The sequence below is a fragment of the Camelus ferus genome, chromosome 17 (genome assembly GCF_009834535.1).
Source record: "Camelus ferus isolate YT-003-E chromosome 17, BCGSAC_Cfer_1.0, whole genome shotgun sequence".
NCBI classification, from domain to species: domain Eukaryota; kingdom Metazoa; phylum Chordata; class Mammalia; order Artiodactyla; family Camelidae; genus Camelus; species Camelus ferus.
The window spans coordinates 15,046,193-15,070,336 of record NC_045712.1 but is presented as its reverse complement, the minus strand read 5'-3'; the positions used below and the strand labels follow the sequence as shown (position 1 = coordinate 15,070,336).

Genomic DNA, 24,144 nt, shown 5'->3' with positions numbered 1-24,144 from the left:
GAAAATGCATGCTGAGAGCTTTGATGTGCCCGCAACTCTCAAGATAATTTATTGGGAAAGCAACTGATGCTTTCCAAAGTATTTTTTTTTTAAACACACACACACACACAGAAGGGGAAGTGAAGCTCAGAACAGTGAAGAAATTTACCCAAAGGTCCCTCAACAAGTAAGAGTCTAAATCACGGTCCCACTACTTGTTTTTTCAGTCTTGCCCTACACTGGGCTGCTGTCTGAATTAGAGAAAGACTGACTCACTTCTTTGAGGTGTTTATTGCCAGGGGGTGGCAGCATTTTGAAGGCAGCTCCCCAGGCATTTTGAAAGTGTTAATCTGCTTTCTGAGAGGAAAGAACGTAAGGAAACAGAAGTGCTTTTAATTTGGCCCAAGTGGGGTGATACTTACATGCTGTCTTAAAAGACACAGAATTGGCCGATAGGAGGCAGAGAAGAATGAATACGTCTAATTGTGCCCAAGTGTCACTCCTGATTAATCTTAATGAAGTTCCACCTGGAAGTATATGCTTTGTGCGTGTGATTGGGTTTTTAAAACTAGCTAATAAGGAGAAATTTGCACATAGCCCAAATTATCCTTAGAAATTCCTAAGGAGAAATGAGTACTGAATGACTGCATCAGGTTCCTTTAGCCTGATGATGCTCTGATGCTAGAGGACAAGCCTTTCTTCAGTGGAGTATGGGGTGGAGAAGCTGGTCTGTGTCAAGGGGCCATGGTGCATGAACACTGCTTCTCTCTGAGCAAGCGACTGTAAGATGCTCATACCTGGAGCAACACCATGTGCATGTCTCCCGACCCAAGCCCCTACTGGGGCAGCAGCACCTGCAGGGATGCAGTCCCCCCTTTCTGCTGTGCCCCATCACCTTGTCTGCAAGGCTGTTGCTTAGGTGCTGAATCGGGAATGCAAACGTACCTCTGTGGGGCAGCAGTGACAGAACCAGCTGAAACTGACTTCCAGAAATTCATTAAGGGTTTTTTTTTTTAAAAGCCGCCCAGATGGTAGAGAGAGCAGAGGTAGCAAAACATGACCTTCCTCTCTTAAATGGGTGGTACTGACTGGTTACAGATAGAAAGGTATCTCCCAGAGATTGGAGAAGGGAAGGAGAGATAAAAAAAACAAAAGGAAGTATCAGTCATTCTCTTAACATTTTATGTTTAAAGGAAAAAAAACTCCTTCACCAAGAACAGAGAACTTAGAGTGAATATATGAAAGTGTCAAGGGGGGGTTACTTTTTGGTAACTTCATTTGTGGTACATGGACAACTATTACATAGAACTTTGTGGGGTTTTTGTTTTTTTTTTAACACAAATTTCTCTTCCCTGTTTCATTGTATTGTTTTACGGAATTGATTAGCATCACTCACAAAGAAGGTCCGCGCTATTGAGATTCTTAAATTAATTATATTGCCTTTTTGGTGATCTGCTTTCTATTAGCTATTAGTGTCTGAATCCAACGCTGTCAGGAGTTTCCTGTGCATTTTTTAAAAGCCCGGGGAGACGTCCTTCAAGAGAAGATGGGCTGTGATAAACACCTCCGACCTCCTTCCTGCTGTGTTATCTGGTCAGCTGTGTGGATCGGTGCAGTCTCTGGTTATCTGTGCCTTAATTTATGAGCAAAATGAACACTTTGTGCCAAGTGACTCCTAGCATCATTTCCAGGTGTAGCGTTGTCTGTCTTGGTTACGATGCCCAGCGCTTTGAAGTTTGGGGCTACCCGTTTCCAATCATGTTTGAACATGCCATTTGGAAAAGCATCATAATTCCTGTTGTTCAGACTTTTTCTCCACACTCTGCTTGTAGAGTTGCTTGAGGGCACATCGCTCAAATGAGGCTCACACGGGAAAAAGGAGGAAGGGAGATCTGAGCTTCAGACTGGAAGCAGCTATGCCCCGGCAGGCCACGTACTCAGGGAAGGGAACACAAGCAGAGCAAGATTTAAGCTCAGAACTGGGTAGAATCCCCTGGTTCCAGAAGTGGGTTGAGTGCATGAAATATGATTTTTAAAAACCTCTGCGTTTCCAAAAGTGAATTCATTAGGGTGTTATCACGTAGTCTCACCTATTTCTAGCTTTGGTTTGGCCCACAGGTATTTTGACGATCACGTGTATTTGAGAATTGGGGTTAAACTCTTGATTGGAGAACTTTCCATAAACTTCAATACGTTGCTGCCCATCATGACTCCTCAAGCAAGAAACCACCCAGGAATCTCAGTATTTCCAAGTCTTCTTGGACCCGGGAGCATTTTCTTAACTATGTTTCTCAGGACAAGTGTTCCATGGAACACAATTTGGCAACGTTTGTTTCAGCCGTTGGGCATTAGCCAGTGCAGAAAAGCTTGATTCTTGTCATCTGGGGTAGTGGAGAGAACACTGATCTACTGGGGTGGCTATTTTGATGTGAAATGTTAGCTCATGAATTCTTACAAACTTCCGATTTCTTTACAGAAGAAACTCAGGTGACAGAAAAGCAGCCTGACCTCTCACACTCTACCCAGTCACTGCTGCCTCATGGCTTCAAAACACTGAACTCCGCTGTTCTTGAGAGAAAGACCCTGAATGAGACCTAAGGCCCTGTGGGGTCTGGCCTGAGCTCCACTCCAGCTGGGTTTCACACCAGCCTTACTTCACATGGTTTCCTCGGGGCTGCCGTAACGCATGACCACAAACTAGGGGGCTGAAAACAACATAAACTGACTCTCAGAGTTCTGGAGGCTGCAAGTCTGACGTCAGAGTGTTGCAGGGCCACCCCGACCGGCCCCCAGGAGTTCCTGGCCTCATGGCAGCGTAACTCCCATCTCTGCCTCCGTCTTCACGTGGCCATCATTCTGTGTCTGTTTCTTCTAACGACACCAGTCACACTGGATTAAGGAACAACCCTGCCCCAGGATGGCCTCATCTCAGCCCGTTGCATCTGCAATCACCCTAGTTCCACACAAGGTCACATTTGGAGGTACTAGGGGTTAGGACTTCACATTTGGGGGGGGGGAATGACACAATTTGACCCCAAACACCACCTTGCTCTGTTAGAAGTCTTCATCAACTTCCGGAATTACCCAGATCTCTCCCCAACACCTCTGTCCCAAGACACTTCTGACTCTACAATTGGTTAATCCAACCGTTATCCCCCCAACTCCATCTCACCATTCTGACATTCCCGACAAGATCATTTCTCCATTTCCTAGCATCTCACAACACCGCCCACGGCATTTACCTCACTTGTAATTTGATATTATGTCTGTGACTACTGTCTTCACACCGTCTTCCTCACGTGCCTTCTTCCTAGACAGGGGCTGAGTCAGTTTCCCTCCCAGGGTATCCCTAGCACTGAGCGTAACTCCTGGCACAGCTTAACGAGAACTATGCCTTAATATTTGTACAGTAATATATTTGAATAGACAAACGAATCAGTGAAATTAGAGCCTTTCTGAACAGACAGACATTCCAGAAAGATGTTTCTACCTTGACATGTAGCACCTAGTGCCTAAAGTGAAAGAAACAGACGCCTTCTGTGTGGCACGTTCCTCCTCACTGATGGGGGTGGGGTGTGCCTCCGGAATTTTGCAGTTGCTATGAAGCTCCTGTCATTGTTCAAGTTGACTCTTGCAGAGCCATGGAATGATCATCCCACTTCTCGGTCTCTGAGGGTAAGTGCATTTCTGTAGCCCCTTTGTGGAGTGTCTTCTTCCCTTGACAGGTGCATGAAAAGAGAGGCTGTATCCTTTTCATTCAGCCGATCTGAGAAATGATGTGTCTGATTGCAGACTGGCTTTGTAGTCACATAGCCTGTCTGAGCAACAGCTCTGTCACCAGCCTGGCAGGAGTGTGTACCGTGCTATCTCCCTCGGCTACAAACTCATCTGAAAAGGCATTGCGTAAACTTTTATGGGAGTAACTGGACATATCTGGCCACAAACCCTCGGGGCATGTTAAATACAGTGGTGAAAACCCACTGAGAAAGCTTGGTTCAGGAATAAGGCTTTGATGTTTCTCTTGGTGGTTGAGAAAATTTATAGCAAGGGAAGGATTCCCCAGAAACAACAAGTGATGGCTTTCTTCTGTTCTCCCTTCTACTGAGATTCTTAGCCCCTGTTCCTTCTTTCTTTTACCCTAGACTCATGTCTCTCCAGCTGTGGCCCATTTACAACTGAATCACCTAGTGAGGGCTTATACAAGTCTTAAGTCATTTAAAGTTTGTATTATTGGAGCTAAAACTTTTTGAATGCAATGGAGAGATGCATTTAAATTTAGATTCAAAAAGGAGTGAAAGTGGAATGGCCACGCTCGTCACTTCGCATACCATGCCTCTCCTCATGTGAAGAGCAGAACCCGGGGGCCCCTGACCCTGGTTGTAACTGATGGCGCTAGAAACAGGCACCTGACCTGAGCCCACTGGATTCTCTACCCTAGCAAATTAGGGTTGATAACAGGAGTTCGGAGTCACATCTAGGGCTGTGGCTGGGATTGGGTTTTTGTCATCTTGCTCCAGCTGCCATAGAGAAGTAGAGAAAACCGTTCTGCAGAAGGGAAGAGAGACAAAGGCGTCCCTGTAGAAAGAGGCACGAGGCTGTCAGGGAGGAGCGGGGAAGTGTAGTTCCTGATATTCCAGCACCAGGGTACCAGGTCCTACGGGCGATGTGCAGTGTTTTCTGGTAAGAGAATGACGTTTAGTTTTTGTATTCTTGCCATCCTTGTAACCAAGGTTATTGTTAATAAAAGCATAGACTTTACTGGGCGATGAATGAGGCAGGGAGGATGAAGGCTCACCACATTTGAGTTTTATCCAGCGGTGTGCGTCAGGACAGGTGTCTGCCTGACAGGTACTTAGATGTTCAACTCAGTATTAATTTTCCTATATAGTGTGTTCTGGTCTGGTTTCTCCTGTCAGGTTATCTGAACATATTGATTCTCTTAAAAGTATTCGAAATCAGGAACCAGAGCCGGTGTGTTTAATCTCTTACTTGACTGCTTGTGGCACCATCCCCAAAAGGAAAATGACTCATATGCAACGTTTGTCACTACCAAGATGAAACAACTGAATAAGCATTCTTGAGCACCTTTTATATATGTAGACATCTTCATTATCTGAAGTAAGCCATCTTTTGTATCCTTTTAAGTAAAAATCACAATACCCTTAACTGAGTGTAGTGGGAATTGTGAGGATCTTCAAGAAGTTAAGAAGCTTGGGAAAACAGTTCAGAAAGGAACACTGGGATGCTAGAATTGAAAGACCAGTTATCTTCTGGTCTCTGAATCCTAGTATCAGAGAATCTAATTACTGTCTGCAGCATTTTAGGAAAAAAAAGGAAAAATTTCTATTCAAAAACCCACCATCAAGCATGATGAACTTTTTAATAGACTTAAGATAGTATGAAACCTAAGAGACCCTTTCTTCTGTTCTCCCCCAGCAAGATGCCCGCTGGCTTCAGTTATCTGGGAAGTACCAGTTTGGTGTTTGTTCTCCTGGAAGAGCACTTCAGAGAAGACCATGGATGAGAGATGGTCAGAAGATAAAAGTATTTCTTTAGTTTCACACACGCACATGCACTCTGAGTCATCAACTTCCAGGTATACATTTGTTTTTCAGAGGACAGAGATGGTTGTCTTAATTAGCCTCGCACCTAGAGTGATACCCTTCTTTGAAATAAAACTGCATCCAAATAGACACCACGCCAGGACCTAATTATTGCATAATTGGCACGGGGCTTAAATCCTTGGGAAACATTAACTGATTTGTTTCCAGAGTTGAGATGAGGAAAGACAGGGGTTTCTCATGCTTATCCTGAGAAAACACCCCCCCCCCCCGATACTGCCATCAAGCCCAGCACACAAGGTGTTTGTATTTCTCACTCTGGGGCACGTATGGTCTTCTCACAATGCTTCTTCATTGTTTAGAGAGAGGGCATCCTACCGCCTGTCATCTGGTTTGTCCTCCCAGAAACAAGGTTTTGTCTGGCATTTTTGGTCAAGCGTGTTTCCACAAAACTCAAAGCATTTGGTGTGGGGGCATGCCTAGCACTGATTCTCCTAGGAAGGGCTAGCAGGCATTTCTCAAGGAGTGTCCTGTGAGATGCTCTGCTCAAAGTCCTCTGTACTCAGGGAAGTTCTGCAGATGCTATTGCCCTCCTGGAGCATCCCAGATGAAGCTGCACGAGGTCAGGGACCATGTCCTCCATCCTCATTGTATCCCCCTGGGCTCAGTCTGAGACTGGTACACAGTAACTTAGTAAGAAACACGGATTCGATAGAAGGGTAAAGACAGAAATCCAGCAGTAAGGAAATATTTACTTTTACTTAACTTACTGTTTCCCTCAAAGGTTTGACCACAGAACTCTCTTCTATAGGTCACACTAACAAAGGAACAACAGAACTAACAGCGTGTTGAAACCGCCTCCAATTAGCCCATGTAGCTCTGCATGTCAGGAGTTAGGCACTAGAGAAAAGCTGCTTGTGTCCAAATAGCTTAACTCCCTTCAAGTCCCCATCCCAGGATCCTGAGTTAGCTACCACACGTAAGAGTCATAACTAAGTCTGCTTTCAGCCCAGAAACCTTGTGAATAAGCAGAGAGAAAAGTGGTAGCTAAGGATAACTGCTAACAACCTTGAAGTCTTGCAGGAGGCCTTGGGAGCCAGCCTCAGGAGCAAGCAGAAGAAATGGTAGGCTTCCTTTGAAGGCCACGTGGCTCCAAGTCTGCACCCTGCCTTTACCCTTTCCTCTTGAACCCTCCTGCTTCCCCCTCTTCCCCCAAAATACACGTAGGGTCTGAATATCTACATAGCATTTTATATTTGAAAGGTCAGAAAAAGGTAAAGCAGTGGGAGAAAGAATTTAGAATGGGTAAGTCCTTGTATCCCAGAATCAGCTATGTCAAGTTCAAAACACTGATTTTTTTTTTTTTAATGTACAATCCAGAGCTTATACATAAACATTTGAGTAATTTGGGGTCCAGCTTAAAAAACAAGACACAGCTATTGACAGCTTCTCCTCATCACATAGGCCTCCGTCATCCTCTGAGCCCTTGGGTGCTACTACTCCCTTGCTTGTTTGGTTTAGCTACGTTGCTTTCTTTTGCTTCCGTCAGCACGTTCTGCCCCTTACTTCAGGGTCTTCCAACAAGCTGTCTGAAAACCTATTTTCCCTCTCCCTCTTCACCTAGTTATTTTTCCTTGAACTTCACGTACGGGTTCAGGCATGATTTACTACTCAGGGAAGAATTCCTGAGTCTCCAGCCTCACAGCATCCGAGAATTCCCCCACTGTAGCACTCATCACAATTTTAATCAAATAATTAGGTATTAAGTTGCTTAATCTCCATCTTCTCTACAGCCTGGAAGCTCCACAAGACTTGGGGGGGGGGGTTGGTCTTTCTCGGCGCTGCCTAAGAGCCTGTGCTTGATGGGTGCTAGTAGTTGTTGGATTAATTTAGATTTTGTTTTGCAATTAAATGGAGTTCAGAAAACTTCATAGAACCCATATTAACATTCACAGGGAAATACTGCTCCCCCCACCACAGGACGTTGTTTTTAAGAACAGCCTGACATAGAAACCTTTTGAGTATTTTATCCAAGAGTGTTCGTTTTACGTAATCAAGAATACAGAGTGATTGTACCTGAGTCACGAATGCAAATAATTATTTTCTTTGTGTCTCTGGCTAGCATTAGTTGTTAACTATCGTTATTTAATTCAGCTGCGTGGCCTACTACGTGCCTGGCGCTGAGAGTAATGGAAAGGCTGTTTTCAGTGATCCCTTTCCTCCAGGAGTAGGTAATCTAGTTGACAGCTAAAGCTAAATCCTCATATAGAAATAAGGTCCTGAGACCGATCAGGACCTGAGAAGTCTTCATTTTAAGTGAAACAGAGAGTTGACGAAAGTGGTTTCACACAAGGCCTCTCCTTTGAATTCCCTTTTTTCTCTTATCTCTGGATCAGAGTTTGCAAGAGAAACTGATATAGAAAATAAAACTATTAGCTTTTAGTGAAAACAAAGTGTCATATATGTTTTCCTTAAGCTGTTTTTTTCCCTTCCTTCCTCTTATTTTTCTTTTAACTTTTGCTCCTTCCCATCTTCCCCGTGCCCTTTGGATTTTCTTAGTACATATCCGATAGGTGTTTTCACTGGTGCCGCTCAATGTATCATCTTGTGGATTCTCAGGTGCCTGTATGCCTAGGATGTGGTCCCACCAAAAATTCAGCGTTCAAGATGAAATCATTAGCAAACTCATTAAGTTAGAATTTGGTTTCTACTTTCTTTGTCAAATCTCATGTAAGGTTCTCTCTTCATTATACTGTTTAATGCCAAAGTTTTTGCCTTTCTAGTCCTGAAAGCTGTCAGCACATTAATAGGTCACAGGGAAGTTAAACGCAACGGGGGGAACGCCACCTCATAGAAGAGCCCCCATCCCAGGTGCTTCCCACCTTTAGGGAGGGTTTAGTTTAGCACTGGGTACTCTCCCATTTCTATAGTCACTTAGAATCTGAAGAATCCTCAAGTCATTTACTACTGCAACCTGCAGTCTTTTTACAGCAGCAGAACCCCTTTTTCAGAGAGTTAAGATAGTAAAGCAACAGAGTGGAGCTGACTGCTGCAGTACAGCCGACCCGCCCACCTTCCTCCCCCGTGTCCCCTTGGTAAGTTATCAAGTTCAGCAGAACCCATCTTTAAAGCCACCGATTTTTATCTTAGTTGTGGAGGAACATCACTTTTGGTCATTAACTTCATACTTGACATCTTCACGTGCTGGTGCCTCCAACTCAGAATGTAACCAACTCTTACTTCCCCCCACCCCCTTCAGTTTCTTCTCCCAGCTCTGCGCATCTTACTAGATTTATCTTTACAAGTTAGGCTGTAGGAAAGGTACCCCGATGCCTTCCTTTACTTGAAGTCTTTCTCCAAGGAGACTCAAGGTTATAGCCTTTCACAGAAATCCCCTCAAGCCCTCACTATCTCTCCACGGGTTAATTCTACTTTTATTTTGCTCTTTTTGGTTTCTATCTGCCTTGTTAGATAGTGACTTTTGAGAGCTCAAGCTGCTTTCAGTTTTAAGAAAGAATGGGAAAAAATAGCTTGCCACTCGAATTTCCCAGTGTTGCTGAACCAGGTTTGTTTTGTCCGGTGTTCAGCAAGCCAAGACGCTGAGACACAGAAGTCTGCAACAACAACAAAAGAGATTTGCTAGAACGACAACGAAGAGAAGAACAAATCTCAATCCCACCCTCTGTGAGGCACAGGGCTAGGCGGGGGGGTATTTATGGGATGCAGAATTCAGCAGCAGGGCGGCTGGAGGCAGGAAGGCAGGGAGCGCTGGGAAAGGTGATTGGGAAACTGTGGAATCCTCGTTCTGCGCAGGCGTTAGGAGGCACTTAGCACCATCTGTGGGTGGAGTTTTGGGCCCTCTGATTGACGTCAGAGACGCTGGCGCATGCCCAGTAGGAGGGTCAGTGGACCTATCTGGTCTTAACCAGCTCAGCTAGAACTAGACACCGCTGACTCCTCCAAGTTCCTGCAAAACAACTCTGGGAATAGTTATAGTTTCAGCAGCGTGCTGCAAGCCTTTTGTAGCAACCACTGAAACGACCTTGATTAGTGAGGGCAGGGTCCAGATGAAATGGATTTGACTACTGAGCATCCATGCTTTCACCAGGGTCAGTAAGTGAAAAGCTCTATTGAGAAGTCAGGTTTTGGAAAGGGGTCCGATTTTTCTTTAGTTGGGGATTTACTGAGGACAGGCTCCTTCATATGTGCTGTGATCTTGGAAGGACACGTCCTTAAATCAGTTTCAGTGGATTTCCCCAGCTCCATACAAAAGCATTTGTTAAACGGCTCGGTAAGGGAGGGAACTGCCAATCCGTGCCCTCAGTACCCTTTAGGAACGAGACCTCCTCAAGGCTCCTTTCTTACAACTATTTCCTACTAGCATCTTTCCCTCTCTGGTTACTCCTTTTGGGTTAGCTGTTTTTCCCCAGTTAGTTTTAAGATTCTCAACGGCAGGACCATGCCTTAGACTTACTGGTGAGCTGAGCAAACTATAGAGATGAAGATTGTAAAAAAAAGCATTAGTTGATAATCCTGTCCACTAGTAGTTAATAGAATCCATGCCAAGATTATGCTGTCTTTATTTCTCCCGTCTCTGCAGATTGTTAGCTATTTGTTTCTCCAATAGATGCACAAAGGGAACAGGTGAAAGTGTGGGACCCAATGTCTATTGAGAACCTACCATGTGCCACGTATTATACCAGGTGCTTTGTGTTTTACTTCATCACATCCTCCCAACAATCCTGAAATGTCAGAATTGTAATCTTCACTTTAAACATGAGAGTTAGCATTAGAATCCAATCTTTTTATTTATTTTATTTTTTAATTTTATTTATTTATTTTTGAATCCAATCTTTTTAGAACTCAATGACTGTACCTTTGTCTGCAACCCAGGATGCCTTCCCGGGGGTCTCATGAAAAGTACCTGTAAATCCTTTGTTGTTCCCATCTTGAGAGTAAAACTTGATTCTCAGTACACGGTGGCTGGAAGCTGTTTTTACTAGAGTTAAACAAGGGACCAGAGACGATCCCAGATGAGAGCTTGTGTTCCCCAGTGTGGATTAACAAAACGGTTCTTCAGGAGGGTTGAGAAATACATCATTGAGAATGATTCTGTGGCCCCATCAGTTTGGGCACTGCTAATTTAAACAACATTAAACTGACTTTTTGGAGTTTTTAATTGATTAATTCATTCTACAAAAGTGTACAGAGTGCATGGCACTGCACTATCTGCTGGAATTTAGATACCAATCCTCTCCCATGAAACTCACAGTCTAGTGCGGGAGACATAGGTCCGACAAGTAAGATATCTACTTAAAACTCTGGCATGTCCAAGAAACTGAAATTTGGCCACTGTGTCCGGAGCACAGAGAGCATCTGGAGAGATGGGAACTCATCTGATTATAACAGGATTTGTACTTCAGAAAAGAGTTTGGCTTTTGTTCCACCTGAAACAGGAAAACCTCTGAAGAGTTTTAAGCAGTTTAAAGTCTCTTTCATTAAGAGGTACCTTGCTGCTCTGTGTCAACATGTGTGGCTAAAATAGAAGCTTAAGGAGAAGGCTTCATCTGTTTTGTCCACTGTTGTAATCGAGGTGCCTGGGTCAGGGCCTGGCACATGGTAGGTGCCACTAAACATTGAATAAATATGTGATCTGGAGGAGAGTGAGAGTGAAATTCAGAAATCCAAATCAGGACTGCCATAGTCCAGGCTAGAGGTTATGGGGCCTTCCATCAAGTTTATGACGGGGAAGAGGGAAAAAAGATAACAAAGGACTATTTTGGCGAGAGAAATGTTAGGACTTTCTGGTGGATTTGATGCTGTAGTTAAACAGCAAGAAGGAACCCAGGATAATGGAATTATCACGTGGCTAATAACCGATAGGCTGATTATTAGGTGATGGTCTCTCGGCCTGACAGCCTCCCTCCTCCACTCTGCTCTCTGGGGCTGGTGCTGGGACTCTGCAAACCCCCTTTCTGCTTTCCCAGCGGCTCCATATTAGGCTCTGCCAAAAGGTGGTGTGATGGAAGAGTCTGAACAGCAGGAAGAAAGGGAAGGGACTGGCTCCTTCCTGGTCACTTTCTGTGGACTTTCTGCTCCCTTAAGAGTCACCCCAGCCTCTGTCGTCTTCACCCCAGCAGAAGCTCCTTCCCATCGCAGAGGCTAACCCAGGCTGTGGTTTTCTGACTCTCACAGAACCAGCCTCGTGCCCCCTCTCCCCCGAGATACCTGGCGCTCCCTCCTCAGGTGTCTGAGCAGCAGCGCTAATGGCTCTAATTTTAATGAACTCTGACCTCTCATCTTTGCTGTCCTGCTGGTGGCTGTTCCTTCAGTTTCCACTTCTGTAATAACCTAGAGTTCTTCGGTCTTTTTCAATTGTCTGGTTAACAACTTTACACCTAGCTAAGAATTCTTTATATTTGAAAAATTCTCTGTTCAAATCACCAGTGTGGGTTCTCCCTCCTGACTGAACCCTAATCAATGCATCTGGCTTCTGATTTGATTGATAGGAATACAGGAAAGACTGGAAGATACACAAATCGATTGTGGGTGGGGGGAAGAAATGAGGACTTTGGATTTAAATATCTCAAGTTTGACATGCCTGTGAAAATTAAGAGTGGAGCTGTCAAGCAGGCATTTGGGTAAATAAGCTTAGCGTTCCAAGGAGAAGGTTAAACCCGAAATATGATTTGGGAATTCAAGAATTTCAGTGGGACTGAAAGCCACAGGACTGGATGGTTTCACCTAGGGGGAGAATGGAAAGAGATGAAAAGAGATTTCGCCTAGAAAGGGAAGGAAAAAGAGCTCGAGGATTGAGTAGCTATTCAATATGCTTATATCCATTGTGAATCAACAAGTATCATGAGGAAGATTCTCACTTATTTCAGGAAACACAGGTCCAGCTTTCCTTCAGCCAGGCAAGGGTCTCTGCAGGGGAAAGCCGTCTGGTGAGCAGCCACACCCTGGAGGTCTCCTCTGGACCACTGAGAACACGGTCCTTCTTGCAGGCTATGCTGGACCGATGGGCATTCTCAGACCCAGATGCTGCAGGGCAGCCTCCCGGGAAAGAAAGAGAGCAGAGCAAAGAATTGCTCCTGCGATGTGTGAAGACATTCTTCTGTCACCTGGAAGAGCTGAGCTTCTGACTGCATAACGTGGGAGACGTGACCATCCACGTGACGCCACCCAAGTCCCGTCTCACTGGGTCTCAGTCTTCTCTGCAGCTTTGCTGGCAACTTAAGAAAGATACAGACGAACAGCAGTCCTAGACAGAGTTGTCTTACAGAAAGGGGAGAGTCTTCCTCGCTGCCTGGTGGTAATACCCCAGGGCTAAAGGAGATCCTTGGGAGGGGCTCCAAGCAGCCCAGCGAGCTGGAGAGGCATGCAGATGGTCTGGATGACTCTATCTCAGCCTCTCGGGACATGCTGGCTGGCTGCATCCTCGTCCCTGACAACACGCCTTGGCACAAAGGAACACCAGTGTGAAGGGGCATAGCCTGGCATCACCTTCTCAGGCAGAGATGTAACCTGTCAGCCAAAATCTGCCTGGCAGGGAAAGAAACTTTCAGGGAGTCCTTGCAACAGCCATTGAACACTGAAGTCAAGGGAAAACTCGCCTCTCAAGTACTAGCTTTAAAATGCCTTTCTATTCTCTGAAGTAGTACTCTTTTTTTTTTTTTAAGTTGAAGTACAGTCAGTTACAGTGTGTCAATTTCTGGTGTACCGCATAATGTCCCAGTCATGCATATACAGACATATATTTGTTTTCATATTCTTTTTCATGAAGTAATACTCTTTTTTTATTTAAAATGAATCTTTCCAAAAATTATCTCCTGGGTTGTACCTTCTATGACCCTAAGCAAAGTTCAAAGCAGCCAGGAGATAAACAGATGGGTGGAGGGGAGGACTCTCTCAGCACTGCACTGGAGACTCCCCTAGTTCCCCCAGTGGAAGTCGGCCGAGTTCTCTGGTTAAATGCATAGGGCTCTTAAGTCAGCAAAGCCAGATTTGAATCCTGACATGAATGCCACCTAGCTGTAGAATTTTAGGAAAGTTTGCCTTTTCTGAGTCTCAGTTTCCTTGGTTATAAAATAGGAGTAAGAATTTGTACCAAAAAACCCTGAAGGGAAAACAAGTAACATCTCTATAAAGGGTTTAGCATGGAGCCAAATTCATTGCTGACCATCAATAAGTGGTAACAGATAAACCTTTCTCTGCTCCAAACAAGGAAGAGCCAACCGGGAGGCTGTTGTCTTAGGTCAAGAGGGAGACGGGCTGGCTCAGGTGAGGGGGCAGCAGTGCACGTGGGGCTTATGAAGACTGTCAGCTTTATCATAGAACTGCCATCTTGGCTAGATAAACCCATTCTGCTTAGAGTCCTCCCACCGCGAGGGAAGAGGGGATCCTGATATAGAAACAGGGCATTAGTTTGATCATCCCTTTAACAGAACCTGTGGTCTTGGAGCTGGAAGCTAGCTAAGCCATCATGTCGTTCCTACCATCAGGCAGATAAAGAATCATTATCTCCATTTTATAGATGAGACAGTTGGAGCTGCAAGCAGCCATACCACCTCTTTCATTCACGATTAAGTCCATCAGTTGACTTTGTTTCTGAAGCTGACACGTGTGACACTTTGCTGGGTTCCCATGTGTTTCCTTCAACTATCCAGATACTCTACCATTCTCCTCAGTTTCATGCCTCCTTTACTTTCTCACTTTAACACGCTCTCAAGATTTCCAGATCGCCCCTTCAACACCTTTTTTTGGGTTAAACCTTGACTGAAAATATTTATAAGTATCGAAGGGGAAAGAATTCCATGATAGCCTTACAAGTATAGAAAACAATGTTTCTGGAAGTTTTTCTTTTTTTCTTTTTTCTGCAAGCAAACAAAAATAGACCATCTGGCACCACCAAGTGGCACCTCTAGAAGTTGCATAGGAAAAAGTAAAACTTGGTTTGGCTTCCTGCCCCTGAGACCTTGGTAGGAAACTTGACAACGAACATCTTGGGGTGATGTTATTTCATGAGCTTCTCTGAACCCTGGGATTCCCTCAGGTAGATCTGGAGGAGAGGACACAGTCTTTATATGATGGCGGAATGGATCATTGCTTTAGATCTTTCTTTGATTTGACATATTTTTATCTGTCTATATACCGAAGCCCAGGGAGTTTCTTTGATTTATCCAAGGTCCTACAGCTGGTAAGCAGGAGAAGTGGGACTTGATCACTTCCTCTTGGCTCTCTGTCTAGACAAGAATGGTACCATAAATCACTGTTATATGTAGATATCAGTGGCCAAAAGGAATCATGTACTTTCAGTCATAAAATCAATCTTGATGACAGGTGATGGATAAATAAAGATCACTGGTTGGGACTTCTCTGACTCCGATTCCTGTATCATTTACTGGCATTCCTTAGCCATGAGTAATCTCTACATGTTAGGGACTCATCACGAGTATTTTGAATGAATGGATGAACGAGTTTCCTTTCTTTTCCATGCACAGTAGCTGGAGTGCAAAACAAACCACGCCCCAAGCCATTCTATCAAATAATGTCACCCCACGTCTGAGAACCATACAGATGGTCATATTCTCAGCACATTAACTCACTCCTTTCCCATCGGGCTGGTCTCCTAGGCATTTCCTTGACACAGGAGAACAACTATGGCAATACAGTGACTATAATGCTTGATTTCAAGCCATCAGCCAAAAGCTTTCAACGTCAGCTTAGCCCCTCAAATTGCCAGGTTGCTGGATGATGCCACTTGATGCTGCAGAAAATGTGAAGTCTGAACAGTTCCTTAAGTACGGGGACAGCCACCAGAATCCTGTTATTTTCTCGGTAGCTTGACTTTTGAGAAAGCCTTTTCAGGAACTGGCAGGAGACACGGTAATGGGACCTCAGCTGTGAAAATTTAATACTCACTCTCAGTCCTGGTCAATGGTGACCGCCAAGGGGTCTTCTAGGATTGCATCATCTCTTTTTTGACCTCAGAGCGTGTATCCTCCCTCAAAGAAAATTCTGCTGAACGTACGTGGACCACTCTTTCCCCTATGCCTGTGTCTACTTAGAATTCTCCACTGTCATTATATCAGAAAGCAGGGTAGCACGGCAGAAATAGGTGATGTTTGGAACCAAGGAATTCTGGATTTGAATCCTGGTATGGCCACCTTATAGATTTGTGGCCCGGGGCAAAAACGTCAACCTTTGTGACGTGCAGTTTCGTCAACTACAAATTGGGGGTATTTATACTTAATTTTCAGGGACAATGAAAGATTAGAGTTACATATGCCACTGGGCACAGCATCTCTCTCTCACACACACACACACACACACACACCACACACACACACACTATATACTACATTAAGGGGTGCAATTCACAGCATTATTACCATTGTTATCATTAAGGTAATTACCATGAAAAAATAGTTGTCTACAAATCTACTTTTTTGAAATTGGCCTGGGTGTGTAAGGTCTTGAGGCTGAGTGTGGCTCTTCCGTGTGTGCTGATTCTGAGTCAGGCAAAAGATCAAACGAGGGCATTTTCCCACGAATTAGCTTCTATTCGTGGTCTTGGCCCAACTTTCTGTGCTGTGCACAGCTGCCCATCTTCCACAATGTGGAAGCTTAAACTGTATTAATAGGGAAAATCTGCATGGGGCTGTATGATGCTATAAAAAAATGTCAACTGTAATTGTCCCCTGTAGCATCTGTGTTTTGGAGAATGTGCATTTAGTTCAAGCACCTCTGCATTCAGGAGAGCTTTCCCTTGAATTAGTTCAAATGGATGAAATTCATAATAATCATGACAGCATCTCAGTGCTTTTGTAAACCAGTCATATGTTTGCCAGTGAGATGCACTGATTCAAACCCAAGTTAGTGCTTATCGAGTGAGTGAGCTCTCAGATCTTTCGCGATAATGCCCAAGGTCTTCTATGGGTCTACCGCCCCTGGAAGAGCCTCCCTGATCTGGTCCAACCCTCTCATTTTTAAGCAAACCTACTCTGGATGAGAGGTGTAAAGTGGCTTACCCACAGGCACGTGGCTGGTTCTTTTCAGAACCAGAAACTGGACCCAAGGATGTGGCCCTTCATCCTCGCCGCCCTGCCACACTAAGGTTCCCAAACGTCAATCCCTCTTGTATAACACCTTCAAAATCCTCCCTGTATCTGTTTGTCACTATTAACATTATTCACTTAGTACTTCTGTTCGAATCAAATTTAAATGTGCTCACTCCTTAAAACATAGACTTGTCCTAAGAAATAGCCATTAAATCACTGGTTTCAGGTGCTAAGTTCCCCGCCCCCATACCCATTTAGTTAATATGCAACTATTAACACTTCTTTATAAAAATGTATTCCTGTGCCAACTTGCCTCATCTGAGATGCCACCAGTGGTACACGGACCACCCAGTACACAGCCAGCCCAGCACCTCACGGCCTCCCTGAAGTAGGAATTTCAGTGTTTCTCCTTCCTTCCAGTCCTTTTCTTTTTCCTCTTGCACATTTCAGTGAGCGTGCTGGATAATCTTGCAAAGATGGAGCTTTAAACTATAGTGAGGCATGTACCCTGATGCCCCAGAAATGTAATTGAAGATCTATCTGAAATAACACCTGTCTCTAACGTGAAAATGCACCACATGTCCAGCTTCTGGTCCTTTTAATACCTTTGCTATTTATTCTTTCTGTTTTCAGAGATTCTGAAGGAAGGATTCTGGTCTGCTGCAGTAAATAGAGCATGAAAATCAGGCCTGGCTTGAATTTTATTCTAGACGTTAACCCTCTCTCAGCTTTTGCAGGCTATTCTTACTGGCTAAGGTGTGGCCAATAATTAACCTTTCTTGTCCCCCTGCTAAGAACACTTTAACCTTAAAGAGAAGATAGATACACATCATGTTTCAACTCTAAATGGGGGTCTGCAAATAAGCATACCCTGGATACGTTTCCGTCTGTGTTGCCATCCGAGGGGCTGTATATAAACTAAGCATGGGATAGAAGAGTGGTTGAGTGCAGGCCTAGCCATTTTGTACTCTGCCTGGATTTAAGCAAAGACTCATCCACTTCTAGTTTTTTATATTAATTCCTCAGTCTATTTAAGTCTCAGTTTCATCATCTGTAAAATGGGGATAATAATAGCAACCACCTCATAGGGCTGTTAGGAGGGAAAAATAAGGTCTTATGGATCAACCTCTTAGCCCATTGCTTGACATTTATTAGAAACTTGGCAAATTTAGTTTTTATTATAATAGTAAGGCTGGTTTGCCCCTTGGGAATTTGGAGTCTTATGGCCCATGTTTTATATAAGTGGATGGATGCTCAGGAGATATCCTTTTAAAGGGCATGAAACGACTGGTGGTTTCCCATTAAAAAAAGGGAAATAGTTAAGTTACTACCTAGTGACTCCTTATACCCTAATTGAACTCTGAAGTCTTCCAGTCTCAGGAAATTACTTCCATCACAATAAGGAAGTAATGCTATTGCTCCTTCCTCAGAGGGATAATACCTTTGTTGGGCTGGCCAGACAGGCCCTAGATCAAAAGTGGTCAGCATCCTTCTAAGAAAAGGCCTTTTTTTCTCCCTCTTAGCAGCTCTTGGGGGTGAGAACCATGCCCAAAAAAGCACATGGCTTCACCAGATGCTAAGCCATTCATGGAAGTAAATGGCTCATGTCAGGGGGAAAAAAAAAGTTCAAAGCTTTTGCACAGATTTCTTTATCAAAGCCAAGACCACTTGAAATATAAACTGGCTCATTTACTGGAGCATCTACACCTGTTTCCCTTATTGGACAAGATGAACAAACTAGGCTCACTCACTGTTGTTCTTTTAAATCCTAATTCACTCTGTCCTTATCTGGAAGCTGTATTTCCATCATTTAAAAAAACATCGACAAAACCACGTGCACAAGATGAAAAGGCAGAAATCAAAGAGCTATGTAACTCAGAACTGGTCTAATCCAGGGGAGAAAAAGAAAAGAAGTGGCGAGATTTATCTTCAGAGGACGTACCAGATTTATAGAGCCATTAAGCAGGGTTACTTCATGCAGCTCACAAGGCTGTTTCCAATGAATATTTCAGATTCTGACTCTTATTAGAACTGTAGTTAAAGGAACTAACATTTGATACTGCAGTATTCCTTTGTCCATTCCTGGCACCCCCAAAATTATCGAACCTTTTTATAAGATGGTTTCTAGAAAATGACGTTGAATTGATAGGCAGGCCACCTGGGGCCTAGTGCCAACTCTACTACTAACAGAGGCCTTGAGCTAGTTTCTTCCTGGGCTCTTGTTCCCCATCTGTAAAAGGGAGATGGTGGCTTCCTTCCCCACAAACATCCTATCATTGCATCACCCAGAATGACAATGCATTAGCAACTGAGGAAATATTTTAATCTCAGCAAGTCATTTGATTAAACTAGGAAAAAAACAAAGGGGGAAAAAGTTTTCCAAAGAGTGCTTTCTTTTTAAACATTTTCATTAAAAAAAAAATCCACATTAAAAAAAGTTTCAAACCCTCTAATTTTCAAAAACAAACAAAAGAACCACCCATAATTTAAACAAGTTTTGTTCAAAATTCAAAATTTTGATATACTACCCTCTAGTGGAGACTAGAACCAACTTTGCTAATTCCATCTGAAAGTACATTCAGATCTTTTGTTCATAGGACAGGGTAAGGGGACCTTTGTATAAACTGCAATCAAGTATAGTCCCTCTCAAAGTGTAATCCGAAGACCTGGGGCCTCAGGATTAACACAGCTTCCCAGAGCCTCCTCAGGAGGAACTACACCAGGCTCTTTGAGGGTGGAGCCCCCAGAATCTGCATGGTTAACAGAGAACTCAGCTGGTTCCTAAACCCACTGGAATTGAAAACCAACGTTCTAGCTCCCTGAGGGGCATGGTATGGATGTAGGTGTTACAAATCTAGTGTGTTGTTAGGAAGCACATCTCTAAACCTTGAGGAGACAACAAATTCAAATTCTCTTTTCTTCATCCCAAGGTTTAAAATAAGTGTGAAGTTAAGAAGTCATCAGTTCCCTGTCAATTTCAAGAGACGGATCCTGTTCTAACCACAGCACACGAGGCTCTTCGTGGTCCAGATGTCACCTCCCCACCCACCAGGCCTGCCTGCTTCTCTCACTCTTTGCCTCTGCCTCATCTTGAAACCACTGGCACCATTAAAGTCCACCTAGAACTCTGTTGAATTCCTTAAAAAAAAAAAATCTGTGTAATTGAGCCTGCATTTTGAAACATGCTATTCATTCTGTATGAAATACGCCTTCCACCAACTTAAATTTGGTTGGAAGCATCATACCATTTTTAGTTATCATGGATAAAACTGAAAATTAAAATGCTACATGAAGCTGAGGCCAATGGCAGGAGCATTAAGAGTTGTCCTGCAAGCTGCCTTCATTCTATCCCACCTCCACACACCACTTTTTTCCAAGTATGTTTGCTCTGCAGAGACAGCCTATAGCAATGTTGCCAATGGCCGTTTCCCTCCAGTCACGTGGCTGACCTGAAGCCCTTCTTCTTTACCTAAGTTTAGAAATACTTGAGAAACAGACCCAGGGACAAATATAAATAAACATCAAAAAACAAAACTTCATTTCAGACAAAAGCTTGGTTGGAGACTGTAGCTAGATTTTGGGATGCCACTGGCGGGAAGTTTTAGGACTACGGGACGGGAACTCTAACCAGGAACTTCTGCCCTGCATTGTCTTGGGATCAAGATGGAAGAAAAGGAGTCATGTTGTGGTGTTGTAGTCTGTTAGTAGCGGGGCTGTCCCCAACTTAGGAAATGAACAAGAGTTGCCTCTGAGAAGCCCCAGCTACTAAGAAACTCAGGAGCTGCCCCTCTGTGGAATTGCTAGATGAGAAAAGTAGACTTTCTAAGCTCCAAAATGTCTTTTTCAATATCTATTCAAATGATGACTTGCCTGCAGTCAAGAGTTCTTGTTAACAAGAGTGCAGTATGTTCTGCTGTGGGCCATTTGGCCTGTGCGGATCTGCTTGTTTCCCATAAAAGATCTTGTTTTGTACATGTTATAGGAGATCATTAAATGCAGTAGTAGAAAGTTCAACTGTTAATGTGATAGTGACAGGCTATTTCCTTTCTTAATGAAGTTTATACTGGGATTAATTGTAGGTTCACGTGTAAGTGTAAGAAGTTCTACAGGGTGATCCTTGTACACTTTGCCTTGCTTGCCCTAATGGAGCAAGTGTGCAAAACCATAGAATGATATCACAGCAGGATATTGAATGGTACAATTCACTGATCTTATTCCAATCTCTCCACTTTTACTCGTACTCATTTGTGCGTGTGTGTAGTTGTGTATGTGTGCATCCTAAGTTCTTTACCACTTTATCACCTGTGGAGATGCTCCTTGTCAGAGTAAACGCATCTGTGTCCACCACCACTGTCAAGACTCTGAACAGCTCCAACATCACAAGCATCTCTTGGGTCTCCTTCTTAGAACCACACTCACCTCTCTTTTCTCCTAGATGCCCCCTCCGTCCCCAACCCTTGTCAACCATTCATTCATTCTCCATTCCTAAAATTTCAACTTTGAGGGATCTTTGTATTAAATACTAGTCCTTTGTTTGGATGTGTGTTTTGTGTTGGAAACATTTCCTCCCAGTCCACAGCTTGTCATTTCACCCTCTACAGGGGGTGTTTTCAGAGAGCAAAAGTTCTTAATTTTCATGAGGTCCAATGTACTGATTTTTCCTTTTATTGATTGTGCTTTTGTTGTCCAAGTCCACAAATTCTTTGCCTAGTCCTCGACCCCAAAGGTTGTTCTCATATTTTTCTCTAATAATTTCATAGTGTTACATTTCACATTTAGGTCTATTTTGATTTAATTTTTTGTTATCAGGTATATCAAGCTGAGGTTTCTTCCTTCCTTCCTGCCTGCCTATGGATATCCAATTGTTCTGTCCCCATTTGTTAAAAAGCTATCTTACCTCCACAGAATTGCTGTTTCACTTCTGTCAAAAATTAGTTGGGTGTTTCTGCACGACTTTGTATCTGGGTTCTCCACACCGTTCTCCTGATCTATGCATGTATCCTTCGGCCAATACAACACTGTTCTGACGACCATAGCTCTGTAGTTATCCTTAATGCTGGGAAGAGTAATGCCTTCCACTTAATTTTTTTTTTTTTTTTTTTGGTTTAAGATTGTTTTAGCTTTTTTGGCACCTATGCTTTTCTATATAAATTTTAAAATAAGCTTCTCTATGTCTACAAAAACCTTGCTGGGATTTTCATAGGAACTGCACTAAGCCTGCAGATCCATTTGGGGAGAACTGACATCTTTACTATGTTTAGTCTTCCAGTCCGTGAATATGGCATGTGTCTCCATGGAATTATGTCTTCTGTGATTACTTTCATTAGCATTTTATCATTTTCAGCATATAAGGCCCAAACATATTGGGTGTATACCTAAGTGGTTAATTTTACTTGGAGTAATGGTAATGGTATGGAGTTACACATTTTGATCTCCCTCTGTTAATTGTTAGTATATAGAAGTGTGATTGATTTTTACATGTTGACTTTACATGCTGTAAGCTTGCTAAACTCACTTATCAATTCTAGGAGTATCTTTGTAGGTTATTTGGGAGTTTTTTTACGTAAACAATTCTGTCATCTGCAAATACGAACCATTTTATTTCTTCCTTTCCCCTTAACTATATGCATTTTATGTCTTTGTCTTGCCTTACTTTGGTGGCTTGAATTCCCAGCACTATGTTCAGTAAGAGTGGTGAGCGAGGGCATCTCAGTATTAGCCGGAAAGCGTTCAGTCTTTAAATACAATGTTAGCTCTGAATGTTTTTGTACATGTTATTCACCAATTCTATCTTCTGTCATCTCTACTCTATTCTTGAACTCATCCAGTGAGTTCATTGGTGGTGGTATATTTTTGAATTCTATAATCTCTATTTGTTTTTTCTAAATAATCATTTTCATTTCCTTGCTGAAACCATGTTCCCATTTGTCCCAAGAGAGTCTATAATTGGCTGCTGCATCATCTTTAAGATGACTCCTGTAAAATTCTCATCAGATCATGCCGACAACTGATTTATGTCCGTGGATGTCACATCCGTTGGCTGTCTTCTCTCATTCAAGTTGTGATTTTCTTGGTTCTTGGTATGATGGATGATTTCAGGTTGTACTGTGGACGTTCTGTCTACTATGTTAGCAGACTCTAGGTCCTATCTAAATCTTCCATTTTAACAGGCAGTCACGTGTTTAAGTTTCATTGATAAATCCTGGCTTACTTTGTGGGCTGTGGTTTCAATGGCAGTTTAACTTTCAAAGCCTTTGTGGTGTTACTTTGATTTGCTTGGTTTATGGCTGAGGTTGTCAGTGGGACTCCTAGTCCACCTGGTGGAAGAATGAACCTATCTGGGCTCCTTCTCTTGTTAGGTCAGGGGTTGGGAAATGATGGGTCCAGGTCATCTGCCCATCAGGTGACACCCTGCCACTATTTTGTTCCTTGAGTCCCGAGGAAACCATCTCACCGTCCTCTTACAACCTCTCAGCATTCTCCTTCGTTGTCTCCTGTGCCGTTTCCAGTGTTTATACTTCTGTGTAGTGGGGAGGAGCAGGGAGAAACTCATCTACACCGTCTTGCCCCAACCCAAAGTCCTTCTATTTCATTTTAAGGAAGAAAGAAAGTCAATCTAAACAAATAATTCAAAAGTTTTTCTTGTGGGTCAGTTTCCACCTGCCATAGGGAAGGGGCAACATTAGCCTCATTGGTTTTGCCCCCTACTTTTCCTTAGCAGTTCCTTGTTTTTCCAGTCTCCATCCCCTCCTCACCTCCCCCCAATTACCTCTCCTATCTGCTGAGATAAAATTTTGGAGTGATTTTTAAACATGAAACACCAGTGGTAGGGAATGCAGAAACACAGAACAAAACAGCTTCTGTGTTAAGTGAAACACAAAGGAAGCTATAAAGTTGGAAAGTTTAAGGACCCATGGTTTTCTAGTACAATTAAATTAATTCTGTGATTTCAAATACGAAGAGATCTGTCATTTATTCACTTAATTTTAATGACTAGTGGAGCTTCTACATTTCAACATTCTTAGAGGTTATTTGTGTTTAATATGGATCAAAGTGAAACAGAACAGAGCCCTCGAGGCATAATTTCAGATAATGAGGAGGTAAGGATTTCTTTTTCGTAACAGTGCGTTTTGAAGTGTGGTAGAGGGTAATTCAGGGTATTCACATCTTGGAGGAAGCTATGCTATCTTTCAAGATGGGATACAAAAATTATCATTGCTTTGATATGTTTTTAGTCCTACTATTTCCTTTATTTTTGACCTTTCGAAAAATGTAGAGTTAAGATTTTTAGGTGTGATCAAAACCAAGATTGAGTGCTATTGTTTCAGAGACTGAAATGACCCAAATTCCATCTTCCTAGGGGCTCACCACTAACCTGGTCGTACGGTACGTGCTCTGGTCCATTGAGAGTGGGTTGTGGTATCTGTTCTCTAGCTCTCTCTACAGATGTGGACTCCGTGAGTGTCTGTGCTGACATCTTCCTCTAACTGTTCCTTCAAAATCCACCTGCCCTCCCCTTGGACTGGGGAAGTGGGACAGGT

At 43.3% G+C, this 24,144-nt stretch overlaps 2 long non-coding RNA genes across 3 annotated transcripts in view; both read right to left on the bottom strand.

Annotated features, from left to right (window-relative positions):
- LOC116657096 overlaps positions 1 to 24,144 on the bottom strand; it is a 222,914-nt gene that overhangs the window by 171,738 nt on the left and 27,032 nt on the right. The window lies entirely within an intron of this gene.
- Positions 3,127 to 15,108, bottom strand: LOC116657098. The gene is made up of 3 exons (XR_004312073.1): positions 15,098 to 15,108; positions 12,665 to 12,673; positions 3,127 to 3,300 (listed from the first exon to the last, which is right to left on the bottom strand). It is a non-coding gene; the product is annotated as an uncharacterized LOC116657098 (long non-coding RNA).